Source organism: Bidens hawaiensis, unplaced genomic scaffold, assembly GCF_021521415.1.
Source record: "Bidens hawaiensis isolate Kalapana, Puna unplaced genomic scaffold, B.hawaiensis_p1.1 tig00002438_1, whole genome shotgun sequence".
In the NCBI taxonomy this organism is placed as follows: Eukaryota; Viridiplantae; Streptophyta; class Magnoliopsida; order Asterales; family Asteraceae; genus Bidens; species Bidens hawaiensis.
Genome location: NW_027491134.1, coordinates 1,506,628 through 1,520,185, shown reverse-complemented (window position 1 = coordinate 1,520,185; position 13,558 = coordinate 1,506,628). Strand labels below are relative to the sequence as shown.

The 13,558-nt window shown below is 35.6% G+C and overlaps 1 pseudogene across 1 annotated transcript; it reads left to right on the top strand.

Moving 5' to 3' along the window:
- The first annotated feature begins 9,445 nt into the window (after positions 1–9,445).
- Positions 9,446–12,652, top strand: LOC143619410 (12S seed storage protein CRD-like; annotated as a pseudogene). The gene is made up of 3 exons (XR_013151180.1): positions 9,446–9,661; positions 11,617–12,343; positions 12,423–12,652. The product of XR_013151180.1 is annotated as a 12S seed storage protein CRD-like (transcript).
- Positions 12,653–13,558: the final 906 nt, after the last annotated feature.

The window sequence follows — 13,558 nt, the reverse complement described above, 5'->3', positions numbered from 1 at the left end:
CTCCCTAAGACATCCCGGGGAAATGATGCAATTTGGGTAATCGTGGATAGATTAACCAAATCGGCACATTTTATTCCAATTAGAAACAATTATAACACCGAGAGACTCGCGCAAATTTATATAAATGAAATAGTGTCTCGTCATGGCATCCCCATCTCGATCATCTCCGATAGGGATAGCCATTTCACCTCCAAACTTTGGCAAGCTGTTCAAGAAGCATTGGGAACACGTATTGACCTAAGCACGCTTACCACCCTCAGACCGATGGTCAGTCTGAGAGGACCATTCAAACTTTGGAGGATTTGCTTCGTGCCTGCGTACTGGACTTTAAGGGAAATTGGGATCACATCTCCCACTCGTTGAATTTTCCTATAATAACAGTTACCATAGCAGTATAAAGGCAGCACCTTATGAAGCATTGTATGGGCGGAAGTGCCGATCACCACTTTGCTGGTCTGAAGTGGGTGACCCGCAGATCATTAGATCGGATCTGGTCCAGGAGACGACCAGCAAGATTATTGAAATTAAGAACAACCTGAAAGCTGCGCGGGATCGGCAGAAGAGTTATGCCGATACTCGTAGAAAACCGTTATCATTCGAGAAAGGTGATAAAGTGTTTTTGAAAGTATCACCCTGGAAAGGAGTGGTCAGATTTGGAAAGGCGGGGAAATTGGCCCCTAGATACATTGGACCATTCAACATCACTGCAAAGATCGGTCCGGTAGCTTACCGACTAGAACTGCCTGAGGAACTAAGTGCAGTTCATAACGTGTTTCATGTGTCAAATTTAAAAAGATGTCTGTCGGATGAGACATCGGTGTTACCCTTAGAGGGTGTTCAAATAAGTGATAGGCTCAACTTCGTAGAGGAGCCCATCGAAATAGTGGACGGTAAAATCAAGCAACTTAGACACAATAAGATCTCGTTGGTCAAAGTTAGATGGAATTCGCAACGAGGCCCAGAATTTACTTGGGAACGAAAGGACGAATTTCGGAATAAATACCCCCACCTATTTCCTCAAAAGGAAGTAGTTGTCGCGTAAAATTTCGAGGACGAAATTTTTATAACGGGGGGAGAATGTAACGATTCCGGCAAATCCAGGTATACCCTAGCCGGAATATACTATTTACGTGTTATTTAATATTGACTATATGTGTTATAGTACGTTTATACGAGTATATATGATTCACAGTACGAATCATACTCGAGTATATAGTGAATCGTATTGGAATTACAACTAACCAATGAACGATTATTGAAACCCGAACGAATCGGGAATTACATTATAGACGGAGTATATAATGTTTAGTGATGTTTACGAAGTATTAATGCTTCGGGATAGGTGAATTATAGCACAGAAAAAGGATTTCGATTTAATGGTACGTCGGTACGCTAAACGAAACCTTTAACACCAAACCAAGCAAGAGACGATCAATCAAACCGAAAAAGATGCACAAATACCGACAATATGATGTTTTAATGTCATGGGTTAAGTTTTTAAATCAGTTTTATATAAATTTTATTTTAACCCGAAAAACAACCATTTTAGGCTCGTTTTAAGCCGAATTACGAGTTTAAACGAGAAACGAACTGAACCAGATTATCCACAACATTATCCGGATTGTGTAATCCAAATGTGTGGCTAATATTGAACTTGTGGGGCCCTCCCACCCCACCATCTTGGCCGGCCCCTTTATACACTCAATTATACACTTTCATATTTTTTTTTAACATCAAACTCACTCAAAAACTCTCCAAACACTCTCAAATCTTCAAGTGTTCAACCAAATTCTTGAGTTTTAACCAAGAACACAAGGTATAATACATGTTTTGAAGCTTGATTCTTGTTTCTAATTTCATAATTCTTGAGAAAAGGAGGTTTTCATGTGAAAAATGGGTGAAAACCCGAGATGAAACCGATTCTCGTGTGATCAAGGGATGTATACAAGTTATACAAAGGATCTTGATCCAAGTAATTAGTTAAAAGTGTTTAGAATGAATTTTTACGGTTGAAATCTTGTCAAATGAGTTTTCCATGTGAAAGACGGGTGAAAACCCGAGATGAAACCGACTCTTGCATGATCAAGAGATGTATACATGTTATACAAGGGATCATGGTCCAAGAAATGAGTAAAAAGAGTCGGGAATGGATTTCTACGGTTAAAACCTTTGTTTTTACTTAAAAACCGACACTATGAAAGAAATGGTTTGATTGTTGGTATAGTTTTCTTGGTATAGTGTTATGGTGCTTGTAAGTGTTGTATCTAGCGGCTAGCAAAGGCTAGAAACCAAGATCTTTGCGATCTAAAGCTAGAAAACACAAGATAGTTCGGTTTTCGTGTGTATATGAGATTTGGACAGATTTTCGTGTGCTTAGAGTCGGGTCACGAAATTTCACAGAGATGATCTACACATGAAAATATGAGATCTGTGAATTTTTGGTAATTTTTGGATAAAAGATGAATATTTGGTGAATTTAATGCTCGGTTTTGGCCAAAAATAGTGAAAAATAGCTAAACATGATGAAAAATTCTGGAAACTTTAAGATAAGCTTTTTATAACATATAAAAGTCACCCACAAAATTTGAGCTCAGTTGGAAAAGTCTAAGTAGGCTTTTCGGTGAAACGAGTTCTAGGGCTTTCTAGCTCGGTTTTGGGTGAAAATGGCTTGAAAAATGAGTTTTAAATTCTGGAAAAATTCCAGGGAGTTATGAGGATGGCAAGGATCATCCCAGAAAAATTTGGGATTTTTCTAAAGTGTTTTGGTATTTTTGACATATTTAGTGTTTTAATAAGATTTAAAAATAGATAAATAAATGTAAATATAGGAAAATAAATCTGGAAAAATTCCAGGAAGTTATGAGGATGACAGAGATCATCCCAGAAAAATTTGGGATTTTTCTAAAGTGTTTTGGTATTTTTGACATATTTAGTGTTTTAATAAGATTTAAAAATAGATAAATAAATGTAAATATAAGAAAATAAATCTGGAAAAATTTTGTAAAATTTTCTTTCTGTCAAAATAAGTTTTGTGCAAAAATTCAAGACCCGAGACTAAACGGGTAATTATTTGTGCTAAAAAGAACGTAAAAACAAATATTTAAAGCTTAAAACGTGTAAACCGGCAAAGTTCGCATAAGCGAGCTGACTGGTACACGAAAACTTTAAAAATGGACTATTTTCATAAATCTAAGTAAATTAGGTAAAAATAAATCATCCGAAAATAATTCGGATGATTTGGGTAATTTTACCCGATTTTACCGTTTCCGACACCGAAATACCGGAAACGGGCCGCACGGCCAAACGGGGTGTCAAACCGAGCTATAATTTCATCACCTTAACTAAATTGACTGTCAAACTCTAAGCAATGTCACAATCTGAGTCCTTAGAAGTGTCACGGGGTTAACATTGTCCCCGAATCGAATACAGTACTGGGTTAACAATGTTCCCAGATGTACCGATTGATACGTATTTAAGTTATGGGAATTATATAGTAACGACTAGATATTATATTACAGATCCAGGCACGTAGCTGTTCCTTATATTACTCACCGACTCACAAAAAGGTGAGTTTTCACGAGCCCCTTTTAATGAATTGTTTTAATTATATTTTCCCAGGGCGGAAAACATGTCTTATTTAAAGTATTTAAGTACATACCGATCGTATGGAAATACTTGTACATTTATATATATATGGTCTGATGCACAGAATATATAAAATGTTTATCATGTGTTATTGTTCTGGGGTAACATAGTTCCCATGGGTTATTATTGTTCTGGGGTAACATAGTTCCCAGGAAGTTAATGGAAATGTTCTGGGGTAACATAGTTCCCAGCATGATTATATTGTTATTAAATGATTATTAAAATGATTTGTCAGTGTTTATTTAAATTAGTGAAACTCACCAACTATTCGTAGTTGACCCGTTTTCTTTACATGTTTTCTAGGTATGCCCAAGTTGGAATGATTGATATGTGCTTAACTATCTGTGCTACCTGTTGGAAGCTTGCTGCTCTATGTTTTGTAATGAATTTATTAATGTCTTATCGGTAAAATATGTGTGTAACACCTAGACAGTAATGAAACTCGCAACAATGTAATATGTTATAAATTAATGTAGTGGTATTTTCCTTATAAGCAATGCTGTTGATATCAGATGTGTCTGTGGCATCCCGTGTACGTTTCCGCTGCGGTTACGGGGTGTTACACAGGGATACCCGCTTTACCTTAAGATTTAGGAAAAAGCTCCATGAAGCCATGGGAACAAGACTGAACATCAGCACGGCGTATCATCCTCAAACCAATGGGCAGTCCGAAAGGACTATCCAAACCCTTGAGAATATGCTACGTGCTTGTGTGTTAGACTTTGGAGGAAGTTGGGACGATCATCTGCACTTGGCAGAATTCTCATACAACAACAGCTACCATTCAAGTATTGGTATGCCGCCGTTCAAGATCGTGGCTCGTGTGGGCGAAGTGGCTTACAAGCTAGACCTACCCGAAGAGCTAGAAGGAATTCACTCTACCTTCCATGTCTCTCACTTGAGAAAATGTCTAGCCGACGACACATCCCATGTGCCACTGCTGGACATCAAGGTGGACGAACAGTTAAACTATATCGAGCAGCCCATTGAGATAGTCGATTGCAAGGAGAAGCAGCTTCGTCATAAGGTTATTCCCTTGGTGAAAGTGATATAGAAGAACCGTAAGGGATCGGATGCCACTTGGGAGGTCGAAGAAGAGATGCGCAAGTTTTACCCGCATTTGTTTAGTAATAATAGTTAGGTTTCGGGGACGAAACCTCTTTTAAAGAGGGTAGACTTGTAACATCCGCTTTTATAAGAATTATAAATAACAGAAAGTTTTATAATTAACTATGTGTCATTAACTTAATTGGGTGTGTTAATATTTGGATAATAAATGGAATTAGAAGTGTGAGTGGGTTGTGAGGCCCATAGTCCCCTATATAAACCCAACCCCTCATTCCTTTCACCACTTTCTTCCTTTCCACCACACACACACACACTCAAGAACACACACATTTTCTCTCAAGACCCGAATCCGAATCTGGGCTAAAGCAAGGAAGATCTTGGTGTTCGAGTATCTCAAACATCAAGAAAATGTCCAGATCTTCGGGGTTGTCCAGATCTGAACCGAACTCGGAGCAAAAAGGTAAGCTTCGGCCAAAGGGTTAAGTTTTATGGTTAGAATCGACATGCAAACCGATGTAATGCTAGATCGGGTTGTGAAATGTAAGAAAAACATGAACTTGGTGAGTTTTAGCCTCACGGGTGTATTATAGAACAAAAAAAGGTGACGTCTGGACTATGAGAAACATGGGTATACAAAGTTGGTATAACCCAAAACCTATAAAAAGAGTAGAATCGAGTCCTAAGGAAGAAACAAGGAGAAAAATGGCTTTAAAATGGTAAAAACGACGAAAGGCAAGAATTTCGCATCGCACAGTCATGCGAAGCGAAATCAATATTTTCGCATAGCACAGTCATGCGAAGCGAAAAAGTCATGCGAAGCGAATTTCCATGCGAAGCGAAAAAGTCATGCGAAGCGAAATTCCATGCGAAGCGAAATTCTTCCATGCGAAATTCTTCCATGTGAAATTTCATGAAATTCATTTTCTGATGCATTTTTGTTAAAGGACTGTTAGCGAAGCGAAATTCTTCCATGCGAAATTCTTCCAGCCAGGGGCTCTGCCCCTTGGACCCTGCTAGGGGTTGCCGCCCCTAGACCCCGCTACCAGGGGCGCTGCCCCCGAACCCCCGTTAGTTGAGGGTTTCATTAACGTTGAGGGTTTCATTAACTTAGATGTAGGAAGTAGTATTAATGAATAATTGACACGCGTAATGTATTGTACAGTTAGCCGTGCACAACTAAGGAAGGGCATTACCGTTAACGGGGAGAGAAACCGACTCCAGGTGAGTTCTAGCCCCTTTAACTGTTATGTTTTCGGGGCTGTGTGCATACTCCTATGTGGTAGATAATACACTTACTTGATTGGTAAGTGTATGATACGTGTGTGGTTGTATATTGAAGGTATTGTTACATAACGATTGTACGAACGAGTATGTATATATGTTTATAACTAGAAGATATGTAAAGTACGCACGTATGATAAATGTATGGTTATTCGAGACAGAAGGGACCAAACCCTCATAATATCTGAGATGATAGGGACCAGACCCTCATAATATCTGAGATGTTAGGGAACGGCCCCTTATAATATCTGTGATGTTAGGGACCAGACCCTTATAATATCTGTGATGTTTAAAGTAGAATAGCTTATGGTATACCATAGGATTTTATGAAAGAAAGTATGTAGGAACGTATGCATGTATGTAAAGTATGTATGAAAGAAGTGATAGTAAATAAGGTATGAATACGTATCTCTGGACATATATGAATACATATATGTATAATTTAGCTAAACCGAGAATTTTTTTTTACGGGTTTTTTTTAGAAACCGGGATGATAAATAAGAAATTTGGTTTTTTTAGTTTTTTATTTTTGTGTTTTTTTTTTGTTTTATGATTTTCTTTATTTTTGGGTTTTTTTTGTCCAAAATGGTTCTAACAGTTCTCAATTCCTAAAAAGTTCTCACATTATCCTGATTATATATATATATATACACTATTTTGTAAGTAATAGAATAAATAAGATATAAATGATAATCTATTAAATAAGATGTAAAATTAGTATGAATAATAATAATAATAATAATGATAATAATAATAATAATGAACTTGTTTGTGATACATAAATAATCGTTAGTACATAAATAAAGTGTGCATATATAAAAGTTAGAGAGATAGTAAGTAAAGGTTAGAGAGTTATTAGTCCTATAATTAGTAAAATTTCATAATAAGATGTCTTTTATATTTGTTTTGTTTACCATTATAGTTATCCTTTTTTAATCATTATTAACAATATGTTTACCTCGTTTATTATTGATATCCTCTTACTTGGTTGATCTTCTTGATCAAGACACAAGCGATTCGTGCTGATAACGTGTTATAATTTGACCACTAAATTATAACAAGGTTATTAATTTAATCTTTAAACTTGAAGATGACAAAGAAACAAGAGAATAAGAGATATATAAATGAGTAACTTTTTGATGTGTGTATTTCATTTGTTACATGTGATAGATGCATATACACAGTTATAATTAGTATTTAGGAGATAAACGTAAGAGTAAAGTGCCAAAATCATCCCTGAGGTTTAGTCAGTTATGCGATTTTTGTCCAAATAGTTTCATTTTTACAATTGGACCCTTAAGGTTTTCCATTTGCCAATATCATCCAAATCGTTAACTGTGCTAGTTTTTTAATGTTAAATCAGAGATATATTGGTCTTTTCAGTTTACTTATTATGGGTTAGGTTCAAATAAGAAGTTTGATTTTCCTAAGAAGGCTAGGAAGAAGGGTATTTTAGTCTAACACTTAAATATCAAAACCCACTTAATTTAATTTCAAAAACCCACTTACATAAAACCCAATTACATATTTACTCTCTACAACCACCAACACTCCACCGCCCAACCACCAACACAATGGAAAACACTATGAAAAACACAATGGAAAAAAAAAACACAATAAAAACACAATTGTATAACACAATGTAAAAAATACAATGGAAAAAACACAATGAAAAATACTATTGTATAACACAATTTGGTAAAACACAATTTGTAAAAAACCCACTAATTTTTTTTAAATTTTATATTACAATATGGTACTCATATGAAAGATAAAAAGACACGCGTTATTATTGTGAATTTGTTTTTCAATAAAAACGTCGTAAAAAAAGTTATGGATGTTTTAAAATGATGGGGTAATTTGACATATGTTTTGCATGTGGAAGAGAAAGTCAACAAATGTGTTATTTCTTTTATGCCATTTACCTTATGTTCACACTTAATTTCCCATTAAAATAATCCCAACCCTCTGTATTCAAAATAAATGAACAAGATTACTTCTTATCCTTCCTACAAAAACCATATTATTTTAGCCAATTACTTAATACATTTAATACCTTAATATCTTTAGTGAGCAAAATGTAAAACTACAAAATAAAACAAACAAAACAATATAATTAGTCACCAAGCTTAACTCTAAGCACTCGTCGACATCTCCCGCTGAAATTCCGGTCACTTTGGCGGTGGCCGGTGACTAGCAAGAACACCTCTCTCTCTCTCCTGTATATGTTTACTTGCAAAAATCAAACAAAACTACGAAATGGAAAATCATACCGAATATGGTGGGGTTTGCCCGGAGATTAAAGCTAAGATTGCGACACTGGAGACGGATCAAACGTGTAGACTAACTTTAGCAACTGATAAAATAAATCAATTAACCCCCTAAATCAATGTTCAAAAAATGAAACCCTAGATTTAAGAGTGATGTGGGTCACCGGAGATGAACAGGTTGATTAAGGCGAAGGGAGCCACGCTTGAGGGTCACCGGAGATGCAGATCTGGCCGACAACCACCAAGATCTCTCTCACTCTCCACCACTTGTTCAGTTCATCTTCTCCGATTGTTTCCGGCGACCTTCATCAAACCTAACAGATGGCGACATCACTCTTGAGTCTACTGTTACAGTTTGACGGAAAATCAAAGGGGACGGTGAGAGGGTCGGTCACTTTTCCGGTTAACTGGATGGTTTGGCTGTTGAGAGGCTATCGGGTGGTGGTGGATTTTGATGGTGTTTGGTGATGTTGATGGTAAATATTAAGGATTAAAATATTAAATGCATATAATACATTAATTATTATCAATAATAAATAAATTAAATATAAAAAATCGGTGGTTGTTAACTTAAAAGTTATAAAACAAACAAAAAGGATAAAAAGACAACTTTATCCCTGAAATAACTTTGAAAAACTAACGAGTTAATGATTTGGACGATATTAACAACAAATGGAAAACCTTAAGGGTCCTGTTGTAAAAAAGAAACTATTTGGACGAAAATCGCATAACCGACTAAATCTCATGAACGATTTTGACACTTTACTCTAAACGTAATTAATTGGTGTTGAAAACTTTTCATTTATTCACATGAATATGAATACGTTTTCTTTCATTCATATAGATATGTTTATCCTAACACGTTTAAAACACGAGGCAATTAAAAGTAGTACACAATTGGGATGTCCCTACTAGGCCCTCCCTGCACTAGGATAACTCATCTTTCTGAGATCACATGCATGCCAAGTCATACGTTGGGCCATCCTCTTTGAATAGAACAACATTTGTAGTCTTTGTCAGGTCGGCATTGCAATCCATCACCAAGTTGCAATTATTAAAGAACATTCAATTACAATTATTATGACAAGGCCCAATTATCAACTTGATGGTACTTTTATTCTATAAGTAGGCAGCCCAATTGGCCTTTGTGAATCATGTACTCCCTCTTCCTCTCTTAACATTTCTTTTTGGTTACAAGATGGATGCAAAATTGGTTGTGGAGAAGTACGATCAAACGTCATATGAGGGTGATAGCGGTGGATATTACGTATGGTCAAATGCAAAAGTACCATTGTTAAGTGACTTAAAACTCGGTACCGGAAGACTTGTTCTTCACCCTCTTGGCTTTACTCTGCCTCACTATACGGATTGCAGCAAAATTGGCTTCGTTCTTGAAGGTACGTCGTTTTACTTCTTGACACACATGAATACGTTATTGTGACCGTATATGTTTGCTTCTACCCACATCTGCTCATCACAAGTACACCCTTTTAGACAATATTTTCGTCACAAACCAGCAGATTTATTGATTTATGCATCCAGCCTAACTCTTACTTAGACTTTTTCAACACGTACAATAAGATTTTTTAGGATCTCTCTCTACGCGCACACCCACTAATATGTCGTACGCAATACATAAATTATAATTAGAGGTAGTGGTGGAAACATATATGAGTGGTTACATGAGTGTTATGGTACGTTTAAATAATAGATATAAATACATTAAAAAGTTCTCACAGTTTTCACCATAACCAATGTTGTTGAGACATGGCCGGTCCGATCAGGATTCGATTCACTGGCCGGTCCGGTTCTATGTAGTTCGTTTGTCTACCAGAGAATCGGCCTGCTCGAATCGGTTCGACAGAAAAACCGGACCGGTTGAAATGGTTTACTATGAAAAAAAATATATTTTTTTTAAATAATTTTTTCAACCCTAATAGTTGTTTTTTGACCAAATTTATTCGGCCAGTTCATCCGGTTGAACCAGTGAACCGGTTGCTCGTCCGGTTCACTGCCAGATCCCGCTATGAAAGCATTGACCATAACACATTTATCTATTCTATATATAATATACCACTCATGAACAAATTAGGACACTAAATTTATAAGTAATTTACGACATTCCAAGCATTATGTACACCTAATAAAGCATGTTGTATAGGGCAAAGTTTTCCAATATGAAATACGTTAAAAATAGTTACAATATTGCCCCTTATACTTTACTAACCTTTAACCGTTAACCATATATTCTTTTAAATTTTATTTTTAATCCAACCTCCACCTACGATTTAATTTTTTAATATATATATATATATATATATATATATATATTAAATTGCACCATAAAAACGAGTATTTTATTCTCTTTTATTTGAGTACGTATTGCTATAGTTTTTTTGAGTTAAAAAGAGTAGCGATGTTTGAAATCCGCTTTTGATAGCATTTAAACTAAACCGTGAGACAAAATGTTAGTAAAGATTTTTTGTTATCGTAAATCAAAATCGAACCGTTGAAAATTAAACCGAACCATTACCAACGTTATGTGTTTCCCGATGCATCGCGCGGCCACCCGTCTAGTAAACCTTCATACACAACAAATTAAGTTTTTAGCCAACACAATTTTAGTAAAAGTTATTTTACCTTCCTACACTACACAATATTTAACCTACACAATCTTAAAATATAACAATTTTTAACAAAACAGTTCTTAGTAATTTTTAACCTAAATAATTTTGTATAGTACACTACTTTTTAACGTAGAAAGTTTTAACTTATTTTATTTTTATTATTATTAAGAAAAATTGGGAGAGAAAATTAGGATCAGATTAATATGAAGAATGGAGAAAATCTTTTTAGATTGATTCTATATATAGTTATATACTGTGTAAATGTAAATCTTTTAAGTTTTCTACACACCAAAGGGTCTAAAATACCTCATGCATATTAAAGCTAAAAAAACTAATTAAACCATTTATAAAATTCAACTATTGATTTATACCATTAAATCATACAGGTCTCAGATTTTTACCTCTTCGTGCAGATATAGTAGAAGCCTCCTTCACCATTGAAAATACATGTGTGTTATAGTCAATTTCTATAATAAGTGGTGTAATGAAGGTCTTCTATGTATAACCAATTTAAAAAATAAATGAAATTTTCATTTAACAAAACATGGTGTCTAAAGTAGTGAATCAATAAGCATATAAATGAGATTTAAAAGAAAAAAAAAGGTCTGAGATCCAAAAAGTCCGCCCGACTCGGCTTTCTAATGCGTTGTTCAAATAGTTTACTTATGTCACTATTTGCGCCATTATTCTTTGATTAATATGAGTCGTTCAACATGAACGTATAGGTGCTGTCACAATTGGTTTGATCTCAGCTAATAGTTCAGAGGAAAAGGTATTGATAGCCAAGAAAGGGGATGCAGTTCCAACCTTAGCAGGGCTGGCTTCCTGGTGGTTTAACGCAGGTGATACGGATGCAGTCATTATCTACTTGGGTGAGAGCAGCAAAGCCATAGTCCCTGGCCAATTTACATACTTTCTTCCGTCAGGACCCCTTGGATATCTTGTTGGATTTCAGTCTGATTTTGTTAGTAAAATCTTTGGTCTGGACGAAACCGAGTCAAAAAAGCTTATAAATAGCCAACAAGATCTAATGCTCACTCTACTTGATCAAGGGATCAAATTCCCAGAACCAAGTAATGACACCAAAGGTGTATCATACGCCACCATTGATGATTAATCGGACGCGGTTGTTGTGAATTGTGGTGGATTTGTTAATGACTTGACAGAAAAGAACTTGTCCGTGCTTAGTGAGCTTGGCCTGAGTGCAAGATTTGTGAAGTTGGAGGGTAATGCTATGCTGACCCCGAGTTATGTAGCCGATGGTTCGGTCCAGATTTGTTATGTTTGCAAGGGAAGTGGTCAGATTAAGATTATGGGTGGTTTTCTAGGAAATCCAACATTTGACAGTAAAGTTGAAGAAGGTGACTTGTTCATTGTTCCTCAATACTATGAGCTTGCTTATATTGCAGATGACTCTGGACTGGAAGTTTTCTCTGTCATAACTAGTTCAAAGTAAAGTCAAAATGAATTTTAACTTTTCTAAAAAAATTGGAATTTGTATGTCTGAAAAATAATTTTACTTATTTTGCAGGGCTTTGTTTGGACAACTGGCTGGAAATACGTCGATATGGAAGGCAATGTCTCCGGGGGTTGTACAAGCAACATTAAATGTTACTCCAGAATTTGCACAGCAGTTCAAGTCCAAAAATGAAACAAACCTCACAATTGTCCCTTCAAGTACTTAACTATCAAGAGTGTTTGTCTTTGATATGTTGTGAGCATTCAATAAGGCGACGTCCAAGACAAGAAATAAAATTCTTTAAAATGTATTTTAATATCCGGTTTTTTTAAGTAGAGAAAATTACGGTTTACATCACTGTGGTTTGAGAACGGAGGCACATTGAGTCTCCCCCAAAAAATAAACTTATTGAGTCCCTGTTATTCGAAGAGTGACCAGAATGAGTCCCTCAATTAAAAGTCTTGTTTGGTTTGAGAAGCTTTAAGCTTTTAATTTTGGAGAAAAAACTCATTTTTTAAACGCTACTACTACTAGGTTTGAGAAAAAGCTAGAAGCTTTTACAATTAAATTTACAATTTTGGTACTTGAACTTTCATCAACTTTTGTTAATTTATATAATAGTTACATATTTTAACATTATTCATAACTAACTACCCTCGTGACTCTTTAAAAGTTCATAACTTTTTCATACGTTAATACTTTTATAAACAAATTACATCATAAAAAAGAGCATTTTATTCTCTTTAATTTGAGTATGATATTGATATACTTCTTTACCGATTATGATTGGCAACAAGTCGAGTCAGACGAGCTCGGGTCATGTGTAAGACTAAATTAGGGTCGGAACGAGTCGATAAAAAGGGTTAATTTACTTTGGTTCATGTCAGTACGGTTTTGAGTCGAAAGGGGCCAGATCAAAACATGTTTTAGATTAAAACGGTGTCGGGTCGGAAAGGGTTTCATATCAAAAGAGGTTGGTTTAAAAAATTATCTATTTCGCCACCGATTACACTCTTACTGCCTTTGCACGAAGTACACGTCTGCATTCGGGTTATGCGTGCACTAATATCAAGTGAATCACGTACCGACACTGATTATGCGGTTGATGTTAGGTTGCGAGCGCACTCTGCCGCACTGCACTGGCACCCAATTAGTTTTATTAAAAGCTTCAGCTACTCTGCCAAATACCTAAATATATCTAAAAAGCT